General features: G+C 34.3%; 2 long non-coding RNA genes across 2 annotated transcripts; one reads left to right on the top strand and one right to left on the bottom strand.

Moving 5' to 3' along the window:
* Positions 1 to 2,755: 2,755 nt before the first annotated feature.
* On the bottom strand, positions 2,756 to 5,464 carry LOC308694532. The gene is made up of 2 exons (XR_014030619.1): positions 5,330 to 5,464; positions 2,756 to 4,495 (listed from the first exon to the last, which is right to left on the bottom strand). It is a non-coding gene; the product is annotated as an uncharacterized lncRNA (long non-coding RNA).
* A 5,686-nt stretch (positions 5,465 to 11,150) lies between these two features.
* Positions 11,151 to 19,217, top strand: LOC308695213. Its single transcript, XR_014030674.1, has 5 exons — positions 11,151 to 11,411; positions 12,875 to 12,933; positions 13,079 to 13,129; positions 16,405 to 16,460; positions 18,955 to 19,217. It is a non-coding gene; the product is annotated as an uncharacterized lncRNA (long non-coding RNA).
* The last annotated feature ends 169 nt before the right edge of the window (positions 19,218 to 19,386 follow it).

Raw genomic sequence — 19,386 nt, forward strand, 5'->3', positions numbered from 1 at the left:
GACTAAAATGCATGTTTAAGATGTTTTAACTGCACTGGCATATCTTAAAATATGTCAGTGCCATTGTTTCGTCTCAAGATGTAATGGTTTTTAGGAATGCATATGAAATGCACTTAAATGTCCTAATTGAACTAAGGCCTAATCCTGGCTTAACTTCTTCAAAATTGTTCAAAAGTTTTTCACAACCAACATGAGTAAGATTTTATTTTGGACACTTGTTTATTGACCCCAAAAAACGTATTTTTCCAAAAACAAGCTGACAAATTTAATTAGGCTACATGTGCTTTGAGGCCTGATAAGGCTGAGAGGACTTTTTCATAGAAGTTGGACATTTTTTCTAGAGGGAGTTAATCAAAATTAGTGAAGTATTTGAAATATTTCTGTGCCAGCCCAGAGAGGGGCTTCTCATGTTTTCTGAACCATGTGATCTGTCGTGTTTTTGACAAGCATTCACTGCACTACATGTTGCTCTTATTATGTCTCCATTTAAGTTAAAAATAGATAATTGTGTCTCGGCAGGCTAGCCGGCATAATGAACACATTTATCCGTAAAAGCATCCCTGTGTTAAAAAAAGAGAGAGAGAAACGGTCTGTAACCAATATGACTAAACTTAATTACACTGCAACTGACTGCGGGCCACAGCTGGGAGCACGTGGGGAAGAGATGTCCATGTTTCCTGCTTTCATGTGTTAATGATTACCACAGTGTCTGGTTTTGAGGAGAAAGGGGAATCCTTTTGTTTCTGTTTTTATTGGATGACCTGTGTGGTTAGAGACCCTATTAACTCTACACCCAAAATAGCTCTGATGCTTCTGGAGATGAGAGCTGCTTTGTCTTCACTGAGGTAAAACTGAGACAGGTTGTGGTAAATCCTTGTTGCCTAGTCGCATGCATATTAGGTTGGATGCTGGATCTCTGAGCCAAGGCAACTTACAAGAAAGTGATTCAGTTAATAAAGCGTCATAGACTTTAAAGAAAAAGAAAGACAGGAACTGAGGAGAAAACAACTTTAGCACAGGATGCCACAAGATGGATCCGGTCTGGGAAAAGTGAAACAATTTATGATCTGTGAGCCACATAACAGTATTCAGCCGATATTTTATGAGAAATATGTGGAGTGATGTCTTGTTAGGCTTATTTCTGGAAATGTGGTGTGTTTTAAGGTTTAAAAGGCTTGTGGGTAACCAACGCGTGAGGAGTTGCTGTACCCGTAGAATGATTCGTTTGTTTTTACAAAACTTTATCACAGGGGGAAAAAAAAGGCCTTTTATGTCAGGCAAAAGGGGAATTTACAATATTCTGTTAATTTAATTTAATTTAGAAGGGAACAGCCACAAAGGATGAAAGGCTCATTTAACACTAAAGTTCCACATAAACCTTCAAATGAATTTTTAAAGCCAGAATTGTGTTGTGTGGAACAAAATGTGTTTGCCTCCTGCACTCTATTATTTTTTTTTGCCTATTTCTAATAGTAAACATTCCATCAAATTGAATTGAATAAACCTTACATATTATTCATATTATGAATTAAGAATTTTAAAATGAGTAAAAAAAATCTTAAACTTAAATTTAAACGTATTTTCTTTTTCTTTTTCAAATCACATAAACGAAATGGTCCATTCCCTTGTTCCATTGTGAAATTTATTTCAAATGTTTTATTAAGCTCTAGGTTTTTTTACTCGTTTAAAAATCTTAATTCGTATGAAATTGCTATTCAATTCAATTGGATGGAATTTTACTATTAAGTGAAAATGCGCAAATCTTGAAGTGTTTCTTTCTTATGTGCATGAAGTGACAAAAACTAAGAGGGCTCGGCTATCAACATGCAGGTGTATCATTAAAGGGCCATTACAAAAATAGATGCAAACATTTTTAGCGTTAGGCTTGTTCACTCAACGACAACTATAACGATAGCCAGTTACTGATGTATAACTTCGGTTTCCTCACGTGACCACACCTTGTTTTATACAGTCCACACCAGTTCTGTTTATTCTAATCGTGCGCTGAGTTTTGTCGTCTGCCGATTTGAAAGCGCGAGCTCTTTAAAGCAGAATGGATTCTGATTGGCTGGCAATATTTTTATCGTTCACCAGCTGGAAAAATCGTAACGATATTGTTTCACTGTGTCATCATCGTTATAGTTGTGGTGTGAACTCTGCTATTTATATTTAGAACGATTTTTAGAACTATATTAGGGTTATCGTTATAGTCATCGTCCTTGATGTAAACAGGCTTTTGGATATAATAGTATAAATTTGCTCTAGCTGAAGCTTGACAAATTGAGAAACCAGACAAATTGAAAATTTGTTTTGCTTGTTGCTTCATGCTTCATGCTTGAGCTGTCGCAGGTCACTGGTTAACAAGTTTGAGGCAGATCTTATCTCACTCACATTCAGACTCAAACCCCAATAGAAGTCAATGGCAAAAATGTGAAATGTGTTACTAATAACAATTGAATAGTAACTACTCACTATCAAAATAAGTACTAGTACCTATGAACAAGTACTATCTAATATGTACTGGTATCTACTGAATAAGTACTGGTAGCCTATCTAAAAAAAATAGTATCGAATAAATGAGTAGCAGTATCAAATAAATAAGATCTAATAAATAAGTAGTATCCACTAGTACCTAATGGAGTAATTAAAAAATAATTACGTCTACTGGTATGTTTTAAGGATTAAATGTTAAAACGGCTTGCCATAAAACCACGTTTTAAACACCACATTTGACAAACCTTGTTTTCAATTAAGATTTTTATTGCATTTTGGATTTATTTTAACCAAGAATGAAGAAAAGTACATTTATGATTTGATACTCTTCATAAACAAACATTTACAATTAGCGCAGACATTAAGTTTGCTTTGAAAAGAAAGATTGTTGATATAACAAAACTTTTTTTTTTTTGTCCAGTGTTTAGACTACAAACATATCAGACAAAACCAGGAGAATGTTAAAGCATGTATTTTAAGACGTGTTCAATTTATGATGAATGCTAAGGACTAAAGGAAAACACCTTCATCTTCATCTCAACCGTTTTGCAGTCACTTCAGCAATTCTTTGCATTTAATAGGCTACTTTAAGCATCCTATTCCTTTCCTTCACTTCAAAGCATGAATTCAGATTTGTATGAAATGCACAGGGCAATTGGAAACAATTAGAACAAAGACAGAATAGAGAAAGAGAGAGAGAATCATATACGTGACTTCAGTTTTAGACTAGTCAGGAAAAAAAAAAACAGCTACACCATCATTTATAAGTCAATACAATTCTTATTGGCCCTTAGATGCTGGACAAGAGTCCTTCACATTAACATCTTAGTAGGAGCATCAAAATATGATAAAGTCACACTGAAGTTAAAGAAAAGTCACATAATATTATATCAATACATCACTGTAGCTTTAAGATATTTTAAATCTGGCATAGTACTATAACAGCTAAATATGTTTAAACCCTTCATGATGTGTGGCACTGCAGTGTTCCACTGTAAAAAACAGTTAATTAAAAAAGGAGGTGTGCATGTGACGATAAAAAACAATCCTCAACCTCAGAAAGCAGCATCATGGAAACAGTATTCTCTCAACTCAACAACACGCGTCCTCTCTCAGGCATACATTCAACCCTTATACAGTAAATATGCACGATTAGTGGTTAGTACATTAATAATTCTCCAATATAGGGATGTTTGAAACATATTACTCTTATTAAATCAAAATATCTTTCTAAAAATAAACTATTTCAGATGAATAATTTGCATACAATATATACAGATAATAGTATACAATAAAGGGGTGAAAAAAGACATTTTCAGTATTGGAGCATAAACAACCGTATAACATCGCATATCTTATTTCATTTGAAATTTTGGGCTGATTCAAAGCTCAGCTAAATCACTTAAAGTAAAACAACTTTAATTAACCTAACATTTGAGCTCCATGTGTACGGTTTTTAAATTAATAATTGCAATTATTTTTTATTATTTATATGATTACATTCCAAAAATATACTTAAAATAGCTTTAATGTGATATACTGTGACAGTAATATTCAAGCTGCCTCATACTTTCAAGAGCAATTATGCATATTGAATTACAGACTTTCTACCAAACAACAGGAAAGTTTTTTTAGGGGTAAAGGAAAAATATGAAATAATTGTGCAATAATTAGAGCAATAACTGATTTGTGAGGGATTAACTTTAGTGCCTCCTTTATTAGGAGCAAAGAAAACATTTTTTTTTTTTTTTTTTATCAATCTTTGATTATCTTTCTGTGCTTCCCACAGAAAAGTTCCTTTCATAAAACTTAAGATTTCTTGTTGGTTTGGAATGCGGATGCATACACCAAGAAACATTTGATATAATTTGTCGCCATGTTCCATTGAGGTTTCAAGGCTCTGAGGAAATGAATCAAATCAAAGGTCCCTGTTGAGATGTGTTCACACGTAGGGGTCTCCGGGGCTCTTCAACAGTAACTCTGAGTGCACCATTTCGTTCACCTATGAGTAAGCAAAGAGTTTAAATAAGAGGATTTGGTCAATTAAAAAGCATATTAAGTTTCAAGCATGAAAAATAAAAATTGTCAAACTGGTCGGCCTCACACTTTTGCCACATTGCCAATAAAAAGCTGATAAACAGGGAGCCATGCCCAGCAAAAAGGAAGCAGGTTCTCAGTCAAAGAACAATTGGACGGAAGGGAGAAGCCCACTCTTGACGCTCACTAACCCTCCAAATAACACAACTGTTTCCATTGTGACCCGTGAGGTCACTCACCAAGACTATTCACAGTCAATAAACAACTAGCTACTGGGTTTTAAATAACTGGTCTTATTTAATGAGAATATAGCAGTGTGCCATGTTAGTTAAAGCACAGCTTAGGAAGGCCTTTTCCATTAATAGTCTACTTTATTCTAATGAGACAAATGTCCTTAGAAAATTCTATTTTTCAGCACCATTTCCCTGTCATTCTCACTATGTTGCTACTAAGTTATTTAAAATTTCGTTTACTGGGAAAAAAATATGTTGCTGCACTGCAGACAGCATTGTCAGCCATCAGGAAAGAAACATAATCTTGTTTTCCTGGTAAGGCTGAATGTATCTGACAGGCAGACTTGAACAGAAATCAAATATGAGCCAGCCAGACCCACATTCCACTAGTTGAACTATTATTCCCCTTCCCTCGAATTTGTTTTTAAAATGTCAATTTCATCGACAAGCAAGCAAAAGTAAGGCACTACAAATTGAATCACTAAAAGAGGACAAACGTTAATACAAGAGACTTAATTTTATGTCTTATGACTTCATTATAATGCAAGTTGTGGTAAAGCACTCACCTGTATTTGACGTCGAACAGGGTCGAGTCGTCGTCTTCGTCGTTTTCTTCATTTAAAGGTGCCATCTCGACGCGCTCGGCGGGAGTTGTGATGATGTCATACTTTCGCGTTTTTCTGATCTTCTTTGCCGATCTGTTCAAACCAGGGTTAGAGACATGGTTATGAGGTTATGACCTGTACATTCAATAGCGTATTTGAGTTTTCCAGCTAGGCGAGTAGCAATCAGAAATTCTGAAATTCCTTAAAGTCACCATTATATCAAAATGTTTTTTTTTTTTATGGAATATTGCCGTATTAATATTTATCAGTGCACATCTTTTTAAAATAGATGTGTTGACGTGTTTACTGGCACAAGGACGGGACAACCTGTCACTCACATGAGATCACAACAATAGCAAACCACAACCGTCCAATCAAACCAATTCCCAATGACTAATTCCACGACTCCCGCCTAGCAGTCACTGGAGGTTTCATGCTGACTTTACCAGTTCTATTAATGATTGTTTTAGTAGTTTTGAAAAAAGAAATGGCCATTTATTTCCCTCCAAAATCTTTTGCCAAATGAGTTCATTTTCAAACCGATAGAAAATAAATCAGAAATTGTAATTGTTTTGGAAGGTGTGTTAAGGGACAGACTTTTTAGAGGTGACAAATGTGATCCTGACTATAAATAAAAATACAACATAACATGTACGTCATTCATTCATTTTTATAAAATATCACAACAAAACTCATAATGTATAACTTTAAATACATGCTGTGGTATTGAAATCAGTGACTGCATTGTTTTAAAGTCTCACGAGCTGTTTTGATTCGCTACAAAGAACCGGCTCATTAGCTCGAGTCATTTGTTCTAAAGTCAGACTGCACTTTATTTGCTATATAAAAAAGCTGACTGTCAGTCTATTTTAGTTTCGTTCGCATTTGCAGATTCGGACGTCGTGAAAATCATTCGATTTCGATTTTTTTTTTTAAGTCTCCGATTTCGAATAAGATTCTGAATAAGAATCGGTTCTCGGTTTCCAACCAACAGGCGAACCATCTGCTTCCAAAGAGGATTAAGGCCGGCGTCACCAAACAATCCAGCATGTTCTGAAATTGACAAATTCTGTATAAATGTTGTGTTTTTATTTATTTATTTCTGTCTTAAAGCAAGCCAGTTACACGAAATCTAAAGAGACCTACCAATGAATCGAAAAGGACTCCATTTTCAATTAAAAGTAAAGTGGCATTTTCTTAAAACCAACAGATGATTGGCACAATCACTCAGACAATAATCTCAACACAACAATAAACCATTTAAATATATCATATTACCTGAATATTTTTATGACAAGGCACGTGATAAGCAAGGTCGTTAACACGCAGATAGAAATCGAAATATTTTTGATGGTAGGAAGATCCCTTAAAATGGTAGAAATGCGAGATCCAACTTCTGCATCTGTTGTATTATGTGATGAAGAATAGTCTTCTTGCGGGGGTAATGTTGAATTCAACTGCATCGCTGAGGGACGCGTATGTGGTTCTCCGTTCACCTCCTGGGCAATGGCAATAAGAGCAAAAACAAAATAATATGGCATTGACCACATACTGTTTCCCGATTTAATCCGCTTACTTAATGATCTGTATATTGAAAAGAGTCAGTAAAAAGAAGCTCTGCGCTCTAGAACTCGAAATGCGAACAACAGCTGTCTGACGGAGGATGGGAAATGATGCTCTGAGTCTGACATCTCAAATATTCCACAGTTCACACAGTCGCTCGTCAAACATGTCCACAATCTCGCGAGTATCTGCTCATAATCTGTCTTCCTCCTCAAGTGTTCTGTCTCGTTCTTTGGTTTGCACTCACACGCAGCTCGGTCCGTCCAGGATGTTTTCCTGGGAATGCGTGTCGGCAGGAGGAAATGTGGATTATCCACACCCGGAAGAGCTCCGGTAGGGTCCAGACTGACGAGGAACCAATGTGCATCAGGGTTTGGCACCAACGTGCTGTTATAAAAGAAGAGCGCCTGTTGATATTTTTCTTCTTTCTTCGAGAGTAGCCTATATAGCCTATACATCAGACAATCTACCACTATAATATATTGCATAGTACAATATTGCATTTCTCCCTAAATAAGAAAATAATTGAATTAGTAGCCTACTTGGTTACTTACGTTACTTTTCCCCATCTGGGCTGGGCTTTCCTGTTTGTTTTTCAAATGTAAAGGCCCTTTCACACCAAAATGAAATTCAGACCTGTATAGGCTACAGCTAAGTAACTCGGATATTTTCTTGTAAATTTAATAGTATGCATAACTTATAGTTGAAAAAAGTAATCTGATTACATAACTCACATTTCACTTGTAATGTGTTGCCCCCAACAGTCTTTCTGTATGTCTGTCTAGGCCTATCTATCTATCTATCTATCTATCTATCTATCTATCTATCTATCTATCTATCTATCTATCTATCTATCTATCTATCTATCTATCTATCTATCTATCTATCTATCTATCTATCTATCTATCTATCTATCTATCTATCTATCTATCTATCTATCTATAAGGATCCTTAAGAATTAACCAATGAAGTGGAATAAGGTGTTTATGTGGTGTGTGGTAACTTTCTACTACTTGGTGGGTAAAGTGCTTTGCAAAGAGGCTGTTGTTGAAGATTAAATGTACCACAGCAAAACTGCCTGCTTAATTTAGAAAGAGTAGAAAAAAAGTTATGAAAAAAAAATAATTATACTGTTTATGTAGCAAAAAAAAAAAAAAAAAAAGCTTTACTACCCAAAGTGGATCTCAGTGGAATAAATGCATGATTTGATCTCTTCAGGTCATAAAGAGGGAAATGGGTTATTGTTGGATTAGGCTTTGGCTTTCCTGTGCTCCATCCTGTTATTTAACAATATTTAACAGAGGAGTCCCAGTCCATATTCTCCTGGATAAAAATGCATATAATATTACATCAATAATACGCATTAAAACCAAACATGTATGAGTAATGAGTTTTTTGTTAATAATAATACTTATACATACATAACCTAAATGAAGATAAAGATTTTAACTATAGATTTTAATAACTGTAAATGTAAGTTAACCATAAGCAGACACAGTATTCAGTGTATCAGACTGCTAAATTGTAAACTAGTTATGCGACCTTGGTTATGATTTTTGGGGGAGTTATTCAATTATTCTCAAAGTGGAGCACTTCTAAAGAAGAGAAACGTTTAAACTATAGTAAATGAAATACAAGGTTTATATTATCCACATGGTGGCGCAATCTACACAGATACATCAGTTGACCTTTCTGTCAGTGCATGCAGGAAAATAAAACTATTAGCAGAAATCAGGGGCCGGTTGCAGACAGACTAGTCTTACAAGTAAGTCATCACATTTATTTTCCTTAAGACTGTTCATAACTGCTTTAAGTCAGTTACATAAAAACATAGATTGGTCTAATTTGAAGCCAAAAAGTAAGATTGATTGCCTCTTGGCTTGTCTCCATTATGTTAAGACAGTGTCTTAATATCTAGTATGACCCAGTTAGTCAAGGGGCAGTCAGTCTTTATTTTCGGTATGAAATTAGGCCTGATTGAAAAAAGTTATTAACAGTCTTAAAACAAAAAAAATGATGACTAACTTGTAAGATTAGTCATAGCGGTTTATGCAGATTGTTATTCTAAAAAGCAAATTTTAATCATATTTTCAAAGTCAGACTTTTTTTTCAGTGCACAAACTTTTCTATTTGCCCTCAAACCAAAAATGCACTGCATGGGCGCTGGTTGATCCACAGTTCAAACAACACCAAAAATGTCATACAATGCCACAAGAGGGCTCTTATATTGTTTTATTTTTCAGTCCAAAATAATTTCATGTTCCCATTGTTCATGTCCCATGGTTTGTTCCAATTTGTGTGCAGATATAAAGGGTCAAAATATGGTGTCAGTATTTTTTGTATAAAGGAAAGTATAATTTAGTCTGGTTTTGGCATCTGGTTTTAACACCTCTTTCTATCTGTATTTTTTTTTTTTTTTTTTTTTATGTTTTAATGTATAGCTTGCGGCCTCTACCTTCCATGACACGTCCACCTGCTGCATTTTCCAGTGCCTACGTGGCATGACTATAGAGGAGAGGGGGAGGGAGGGAGGCTCATACAATTACAGTTGCTAAGAAACCAACAGTGGTATGCAGACTAGCTGTTGTTGGAGAGAAATGAGCCATTGACAAGAGCGGAGGTTCTGGTACACCATTTGCTGAAAAGAACTGTCATAGTCATAGCTCATTAATTGAAGGTTATAAATATTTAAACAACTGCATATTAGTTTAAGATCATTATATGTGCAAACTATATTGCAAAAAGTATTTTATATAAACTATGGATGTTTGGTTTGGGCTGTTGCAACCTTTACATGAAACATTTTGTCATAAATTCAATTCTAATGATTTCACTCAATTAGCCTATACAGGTTTAAATATCAAAGATGTCTGAAATTACTTAATAATAACCCCATGAATTACAATAAGTAGCCTTTTAAATAAATAAACAAATAAATATTAACACTGGTATCTGAGCCTTCCCTTGCTTCAAAATAAAAACTATATTCTTAATCCACAAATATAAAACATTAATGTCTCCACAAACCCCTCGTAAACAAATAACTTTGATATTCTACTCTGATATATTCTACGTCACAGATTACTTTTTTTTTTTCAGAGTCACCTATCCTTTATGTTTCCATACAAATCACATTGAATTCATATGAAATTGACCACCTCATGCCTTTTCATGAGATCAGGTTGGAAAATTCGTATAGCTTATGTTTTTAGAGCAGGTTTCAATTGATCAAATATGGCCTATCATTATATAAAGAGACTTTTTGAGAAATTTTGTTGCTGCTGCTGCATTTTTAAATGTAAATTATTCATGAAATAATATTCTTGTGTTAGCAACTTTCATTTTGTTTCAACGTATTTTTTTCTTTAAAATGAACTTTTTAGGTATGAATGTGTGTAATTTATCTGTAATAAAAGTTGATTTATATAGGCCTAGTTAAATGAAAAACAAAAACAAAGATATTTCTAATGCTAATTCCCTTGGTTTTAGGACTATAATCTGAATAGATGTGTTGCTTTGTTATATAAAGTCATTGCTTTATACAGTACCAGTCAAAGGTTTGGAAACATCATGGTTTTTAATGTTTTTTTTTGTTTTTGAATAAAGAAGTCTCTCCTCATCAAGCCTCCATTTATTTGATCCAAAATACAGAAAGAATATTAATATAGTAAATGATTATTACAACTTAAAATAATGGTTTTCCATTTGAATATACATTCAAGTGTATTCAAGAATGATAAAAAGTATCACAGATTCCAAAAAATATTAAGCAGCAATTTCTAACATTGATAATAACTAGTATGAATTAGAATTATTTCTGAAGGATCATGTGCCACTGAAGATTTATTAAAATATGCTTAAAGCATATTAAAATAGAAAACCATTATTTTAAATTGTAATAACATTTCACAATATTACTGTCATACAGGCTTGATGACCCTAGCCTTCTTTCAAAAACATAAAAAATAGTAATGTTTCCAAACTTTTGACCGGTAGCCTACTGTAAAAAAAGTTAACAACACAATATTCTATAGTAGGCTAAGCTAAGTAGTTGTTTTATCCTTTTTTTTTTATTGAAATATGAATGTTTTGCTATCGTACGGCTATTTGTCGTTAAACTGCAGCGTTGTCAGTATGCCAGTGTAAAAGAGTGAGCTTTTTTTCGGTCACTGAATTCAAAAGTTAGTTCACATACACCATCATGGATGCTGCGTTTCTTCTACCCAGAATGCTGCAGTGAGAGGAAGTTGTCTGTGCTTACGCTGAAGCTCAGGGCTGTCCGTCCACTGACTCGATCAGTATAACAGCACCGAGAGGACGAGGAGCGCGCGCACACGGAGAGAAGACACGGCGGTGACGGGTGAAGATGGCGATGCGGCGCGGTCTGAGAGAGAAGAACTCGCTAAAACCAAGAATGCTAACGAAGAGAAGGGCGTCGACCTGTTCAGATAAAAGAGCAGATCGCAACGGTGGGAACATGGTAAGATTTCATTACAAATTTAACTTCTAAACGTGTTTGAGCGAGTGGTAAAGACGCACCAATATGGTGGAAAAGGAGAGGGTTCGACGAGGTGTTGTAAAATGGCCATGATGGGGCCATTGCCAAGTACTGAAAAAGGGCATTCCGTCGATTTAATCGACGATTTTAAGGTAGAAACATCGTGAAATTGTTAGGAAAACAATGCATGGATATGATGCAGGAAGACTGTGAAGATTTCAACTGGCAGCAACGAAGAGAAACAAGGATTTAACTGTCTACGCATTTTAAATTCGCTTTGTCCTTGAGAGGACAAAATGTCCTTGTAACATTCGAGAGCGGAAAAAATAATTTATATTTAAATATTGTTGTAATAATGCAATAGAGTACGTATCGATTCCTGTCTCAACATTTTGAGTGTCTTTTGTTGATTTCAACTGTTTTCTTTGAATAAACTATTTTATTGAACATTCTAATGCATTTATTGTGTGTTAATTACTGAAAAAAAATAATCTTCTCCCCCCACAGATGTATATTGTTTTGAACTTGTTCAAAGAACGTTGTGAATGTGTCAACTTGCCTTTGGATTTAGTACATTTTGATGTTTTACTTTATTTTAAGATTGTATTGTTTTCTGCATAAAATGTAACAGTTAAACATTTCATTTTATGGTTCTTTTCCACTTGAGAATGAACTTAAATTAACGTATCCACTTGTATTTCTTGTGCTTTGAAAACATTTATGCTGTATTTTCGACGTTAAATAATAGGGTGTTGGCTTTTAACCCATTGTGGTCCACAAGAAAAAATTATATTCTTTAAAAAATGTAGAAACATGTTGCTTTATTTCTGTTTTTCCATTTTGAACAGAGATTTATGCAAAGTACATTTTCACCAGATTAGGATTGTTTTAAAGTATTAAATGCCCTAAATTTATACAAAAATTATTGATAAATGTAAAAAAAAGTCCAATTAAATCTGTAAAATCTTTTTATTGTTCTAGTTGCCACAATATCATAGAAACATATAACATAGAAATTAATGCTGTTAAAGTTGTCTTTATTTAAAGTGTAAAATGTTAGCTTTAATATATTATGAGGTCTATGCTGTAAAATAATTAACTGTTCACTGCTGTCTAGAAAACAAATGTTACTACTAATGTTGCATGTAAGAGAACAAATTAAAAATAAAACATGAGCCCTGAGTGATGATTCTATATCAAAGAAGTTGCTGATTTATGTATATTCTTCAGCGTATGAAGTATTGTCACATTACGTACTTACTAAATTTTCAACAATAGTACTTGCAGATTACCTCGACGTTAACTAAAGAATTTGTATTTCAATAGAGAAACCGCATGACTGAAATAAATGTTTCTTTTGAACATTTTGACTCCGAAGTGAGCATTACTATGTAAGATATACAATACAACACTAATTGTCCGAAATGTTTTTTTTGTGTGTACAGGAATCAGAACAACTGGATAAAAGATGATGGAGTTTTGTTAAGTCTCATGCCATATAAATGTAAGTGCAATTAATGTATTTACTAACTGAACTATACATTTGCGCAATCCGTTATTTACCTTATCATCGACCACCACTAGGTGTGCTCTAAATCAAATCGTAGGATGTATCTTCAATCTAACGAAGAATCTTTTTGTTGTTAAAGGTTCCTGATCTCCTAAATGTCGAAAGAAAGATGAGGAAACGGATTTTTGCCGTAAGTATTGCAATTTAAGGAACCCTGTATGACGTACAGTATTTTAGGTACTATATAGTTATGTGGTTCATTTACTAATGTTTTTAAAACAGTAACTTGGCCTGAAGTGTAGTTAACAATGCAATTTTTACACAATTTGAGCAAATACATAATACAAATCATCGTTTTTTAATAAATGCAGAAAATGTCCTTCAAATTCTAGAAAATTTCAACAAATTAATGTTGAATGCCCAAGATATTTAAAAACAGTTGTAGAATATAACAACCTAAAAAATAACATTAATCTTGGTTCTAGCTATGAACTCTTTACATGCATCGATGTTTAGCAAAATAAGATGAAATTCAGAACTTAAAATATTACGCAAACTATAGACCTTATGTAGCCCCGCCCCTTTTTAGCGCTGTGCCCGTTGTCTTTTGTCTTCCGGTCTGTATTTTCACAGCGATCTTGCGTATTTATGAATGAACGACTCATTTTAAAATCTTCCTGGTCTACTGACATTTAAGACATCTGCTTTAAACATTACAATCCTCATGATAACTTTCGTTAACTTTAAATAAATCCACTTCAAAAGCTAATTACTCCTGGACAGCAATGCCATAGAAATATACAGAGCGACCGCAAAACCAGAAGTTCAAAGACAATATTCTTAAGATGGCTGCGCCCTCGTTTCCCTGGTGCATGGGGTCTACAAAAATAAAAATTTGCGGTTATTAATAGAGGGATTATTAGTAAAAAAAATTTGGGGAATGGTGTGGAGAAACATTATTTAGGCCTTCTATAACCTAAGTATGTTACAAACATCAATTTTATGTAAAAAATTTTTTTTCCAATTTTGTCTCATTAGACTATACCTAAAAGTAGGGTTGTGACGATAGTATTGTGTATCGATGGTATTTAGAGATATTGGCAATCGCTGATGCCTTTGACGATATCAAGACCATTATTGGCTCGTTTTCCCATTAATGTATGAAATTATCATTACTATTGTTGAGCTGGTATTTCAGATTAATATTAGGTCCTACAATTCACTTGCCTTCCCTAATTTCATAATGACATCACCACATAACCACACTTGCGTGTCACGTGTACAGTAGTTGTTTGAGCCAAGGCCGAAACGGCATAATTTTTCGTCAGCATTTCCATAGCACATAAATAATACATTTAATGACGCTAGTAACACCAATAACAATACAATTACAAATTATTATTATTATTATTATTAATAATAATATTATTACTAAAGTTATATAGGCTTAATAACAGGCTTTAGATCCGAACACGGCACACGAATCGGTTATCGCTGAAAATTAAAAGCAGCTTCAAACACAGACTCAAAACAAGAAATATTGATTCTTCTCAGTTTTTTCACCTTCATTATTGTATGTTCCATAAGAGGAAAATATTAAGCCAATAAATTTGATATACCGTTATCAGCATTGAGGTAAATTCAACTCTCTAAAAGAAATAATTCGCCGTGCAGCATCGGACGCCAAATGCTTGGTCAGTTTTTGCTTTCACTTTCATGGATTAACTTGACTCCTTAACCAGCATAACTCTATATCTGTGATATCCACGGGCTCGCCTTTTGGGTGAAATATTTCATTGCAACGTGACATTTTTCTTCATCACCAATTCCATCTTTGCATGCAAAATGATAGAAAAAGATTCTCATTTCAAGTAATAAATGAGTAAATAAGTAAATTATTGTTCAAATAAGCAAACTATTGCATCCCCTGCCAGCGCTAATACTGCATATCAGCGATCTGGCAGGCTGACGATATGACTATTCCGCATTTTCCCAACACTACTTAAGTTTTTTTTAAAAACTTTAATATTTTATTATTATTGGAGAACCATTGACAAAGGCAAATGGTTTATCCATTGATAAACGAGCATTTAGATTTTTCTAATTGAATTTATTTAAAATGTTTTAACTATCCATTAATTTAAAACAATTTTCTCTTTTTCCACCCCTGATCAGTGTCCCTAGTGTGAACAGTGATAATACCAACTTCATACACTTTTTTTTTTTTTTTTTTTTATGCAGTAAATAAACAAAATCAATTAAGGACGTCCACCCTGCAACAAATTTTACAATAAAACAATAAAAGTTCAACTACAATAAAACACCTACAATAAAAGTTCACTAAACAATATTCTTTCATTTAAAGAGTTTTTCCGCTCAAGTTGGATTTGGTTTTAGTAGTGTTTCACATGCCAAGCAATTATTTAAAATTTCTCCAGCATGCCCCAATTCCTGCTCACCGTGGTTTCTAGTAAGTTAGCCACCTCATTGCCCCAAAGTTATAGAGCCTAATTAGTGATAACTTTTTTTGTTTTTGATTGCCAAAGCAAGCATCGCTATAATTACGACTCATATTGAGTATTACATTTCAGTGGGTAACTCGCACTGTAATGTTTGTTCTTCATGTGAAAGCAAGGAGAACTATTATTACCTTCTAAATGATCAGACTCAATTTCACCTGGACAAGTTTAAAACATAAATTTATACATATACACAGATGCCTCATAAGCGTCTGCTTCCTTGGGCCACTATGTGTAAGCCGTCCGCCATATTGTAACGGTCAAAACCAGTCTGCGAACACTCGAGAGCAAGTTGATGGAGTGTTTGCAACTGTAGTCAGACACATGTCTGAGCCTGAATATCTATATCTGCTGATGATTTTGCTAAACTGATACAATACAAGACGAAGGCGTCAGCTTACACAACATTAAAAAGTTACCTGTAATATTGAGTTAATACATATAATAAGACAAACCAACACATTCTCACATGTGAAAGCTTATCCCATTGCTTTGGGAATTTAAATCTTGGCGGTTTCACAACCAGTAGCTGCGAAATGTGGCATCATTGATTCTTACTGTGAATGACAACATGCTGACCGTTCCAAGATGGCGGGCGCACCGACATGTACATATGTAGGGACAAAAAGTAAACAACCACCTAGCAACTGCATAGCTACACGCTAACAACCACTCAGAACACCCTAGAAGCATGGCAGTGACTTTTGCATGGAGAAGAATCTCATTTTCAACAGAAAATGTAGATACCTATTTGGAAGATAAATAGAAATAGAAAATCTTTTGAAAGTAATGTAGGGTTCAGGCTTAAAACTACTAAATGGATGACAATGTTTTGCTTGAATTAATCATAGGGCAATGTGACACTTACTCGAGTAGCTAATGTAGTTCTCAACTGACAGTGTTTGGTTTTATACCTCTGATCTCACGATTGTCCTTCTCCCTGCAGAAGACGTTTGCCTGAAGAGGAAACCGCAGCAAAATCAAGGAAATGAAGACTACTCTGTAAGTCCTCAGCGTTATTTGTATTATCAAGGTATTACTCCATATGTCTGTCATTTAGCTGCATCTAGGCTTACAACTCTAGGAAAGTATTTTTGCCCAGGCAAATGTAGTAGGTAATAAACGGCAGAAAATGGATGTTTCATCAAAAAAAAAATATTTACAATTGTAGCAGTCTATATAAAAGGTAAAGAAAAAATCTTAAAGGAATGGTACTAAGGATGTTTTTTGGGGGAAAGAGCTCACATAGTTAGGCTCACAGTTAGGAAAGGTGTAAAGGTTTTTTTTTCCTAACTTTGTTTTGATGACAGTACAAATCATTTACTTGTACTTGTACCTGAGCATGCTTGGGTGCTCTCTTCACTTGATCTTGTTTTCAATGGAAACCTTTCTTGAGATTCTATGTTTCCATTCAAAGTTTAATTCATTTTGTCCGCAAAAATGGAATATCGCTTAAATTTGCCAATAAAGCAGCGATTCCATCCCATGTGTTCGAGAACAAAATCGTCACTTCCTGGGAAATTGGTGCAATCTGGGAAGCCACTGTTGCTCTTTTATCCTACACCGTAAATGACTTGCGTCTCAGAGCGCGAGAGAATGATATCTTGCGTTCAGATTCCTGATGTTTGGGAACGCAGAAATGTGAGGTCGTTCTGGGAGGTCATTATACCAAATGATTCAGATGACGGACTTTGGCTCGGGCATTTAATGACCAAACCAACATTTGAGATGCTTTGCGATGAAACTGATTCGCTGGTTAGTTCAGTTATCCAATCACATCCTCTGAGACAGTCAACATGAGTTTTTTTGGGGGGGGTTTGCATAGAGGGATTTATTTGTTAAATATGTTTCCATTGAAGTTAATGCACATGTCTTCTTACCGGATAAAAAAAAAATATCCCCCTCAAATGAGCGTAAGTTTTTATGCACATTTTTTTAATTTATGCACATCTTTGTTTTTCCATTCAGCGTGACTCTTTTCTTGTGGAGTCTATTCTGCTTTTGTGTAACTTGTTTTACACATCTTCTGCGCTACATTTGGCCTCCTTTTTCGCTGGCTGTTGCACACTTGCACTTGTGCCACATTTATACTGGAATACACTACAACATTTCCATTTCACTTGTGACATTTAGAGTGATGGATGGATAAAACATTTTCTGCTTTTGATTTTGGGATGGGTTTCCAGACAGGACAGACAAAAAAATGATTATTGCACATTAAACAAGTGTGCATTGGCCCATGTCCTTTACATTAAATCACCATTTAATTTAATAGTTTAAGGAAAATGTTCTCAACTTGTGGATAAGGCTACTGACATTTTCAGTAAGCAAATGCCATACATCTGTTGATAAGGAAGCTGTGACTTCAAATCTTTTTCAGCATTTTTCTGTAGCCCGACTGTACTTCATACCTTCTCTTTTTTTTTTAATTGAGAATTTTCTTTCTTTATAACATTTGGAACAACTCGTGTCCTTTTTGTTAAAATTCTTATTTCAACTTATACACATCAGTATGCAAATTTCATTGTCTGTTTGTGATCCGACAATTTGCAGTGTCGCTTCTCATTTTGGTGGTTAAGCCACACTTTTCATAGTAGTATTTTTTTTTTTTGATTATTTATTTATTCTAGAAAAAAACATAGAGCCTAAACATCCTGAATGACTGTATTGCAACAACTTTACAATTCGATTACTCCCTCTAATACACTTAATTTTGGCCCAAGTTACACATTGTAATAATCACATAGTAAAGACAAACACACTTCAATAAGTTGTTGCATGTTTTTCACCTATTAATTTAAATGGTTTTCAGCTTTGTAAGGCTCATCACTTGGATACAACTTTGTTCTTGTATCATTAACGTTAATGGTCATTATTAAACAAAAACATGATTATTGGAAGAAATTTACCTTTTGTGAAGCACATCCACAGAAATGATAGCTAATGACAGACATATGTTGTGTAATATGTTGTGTTTTTTTTTTTTACTATTGGTCTATCGTAAAGCTACTTTCTGAGTATCAATGTAATTGGTAAACTGATAAGTGAACCAAATCCAGGTACTATAGATTTTCTGGTAGTTGAAAGTAAAGGTTTTTGTAGTATTGTTTCTTGTGATTTAACGCTTGCCGAATTTAGTGTGAAATAGTTTCTTGCACTTACATTTGTAGGTGAATATAACAAAATCATGCAAACGCAAATGCGGCAACTACATAGCAGTCTTCTGTTAGCTACTATTTATTATGTTATGCTACTATTATTATATGGACAAGTTGTGCATGTTCATGTTGAAGTTGTCCTAATTGACCATATGAAGCTACCTTGTGAGATTGACCATTGTCGCTAGCTAGAGAACCATTTAAAACAGGATTCTGATTTCATGTTCGTAGCTACACCATAGCTGTACGTTACCGTTTTTATGAAAAGCTGTCATCGCATCTTTAAAAAAACATTTGGGGTTTACATGTTTTCCCTTCTCCTTTTTGATTTCATTAAGAACCAATTCTGGACAGTCAAGTGGAGACTACTGCTTAATGAAGATGGCGGCTCATATTTTGCTTTTGGATTTGGAAAGAAAGAGACATTTTATTTGTTTGTGATTTGCTATGTTTAATTCATTCGCAAATGTGCAAATGTATGTATTATGTCATTTTACTGCATTGTTGTTTTTATGAAATGCCTGTATTTCAAAATTTAAGTATGCTATTTTTTTTTTGCCTTTTTAAAATAAAAATAAAAAAGTTTCGTGATTGAACAATATCGAGTTGCTCTTATTGGATGGAAAATAAGAATGACGTTTCGCAAAATATTTGCTTTGCAGTTTACGTCCAAGCGTCCAACACAACTTTTCCAGGTTAAATTTTTCTTAATAAAAGAAAAGAAATGTTATTTATTTACCGAACTATGATTTGTTTACTAACAAGCTAGG

Source organism: Scardinius erythrophthalmus, assembly GCF_964197995.2.
Source record: "Scardinius erythrophthalmus genome assembly, chromosome: 8".
Taxonomy (NCBI): Eukaryota; Metazoa; Chordata; class Actinopteri; order Cypriniformes; family Leuciscidae; genus Scardinius; species Scardinius erythrophthalmus.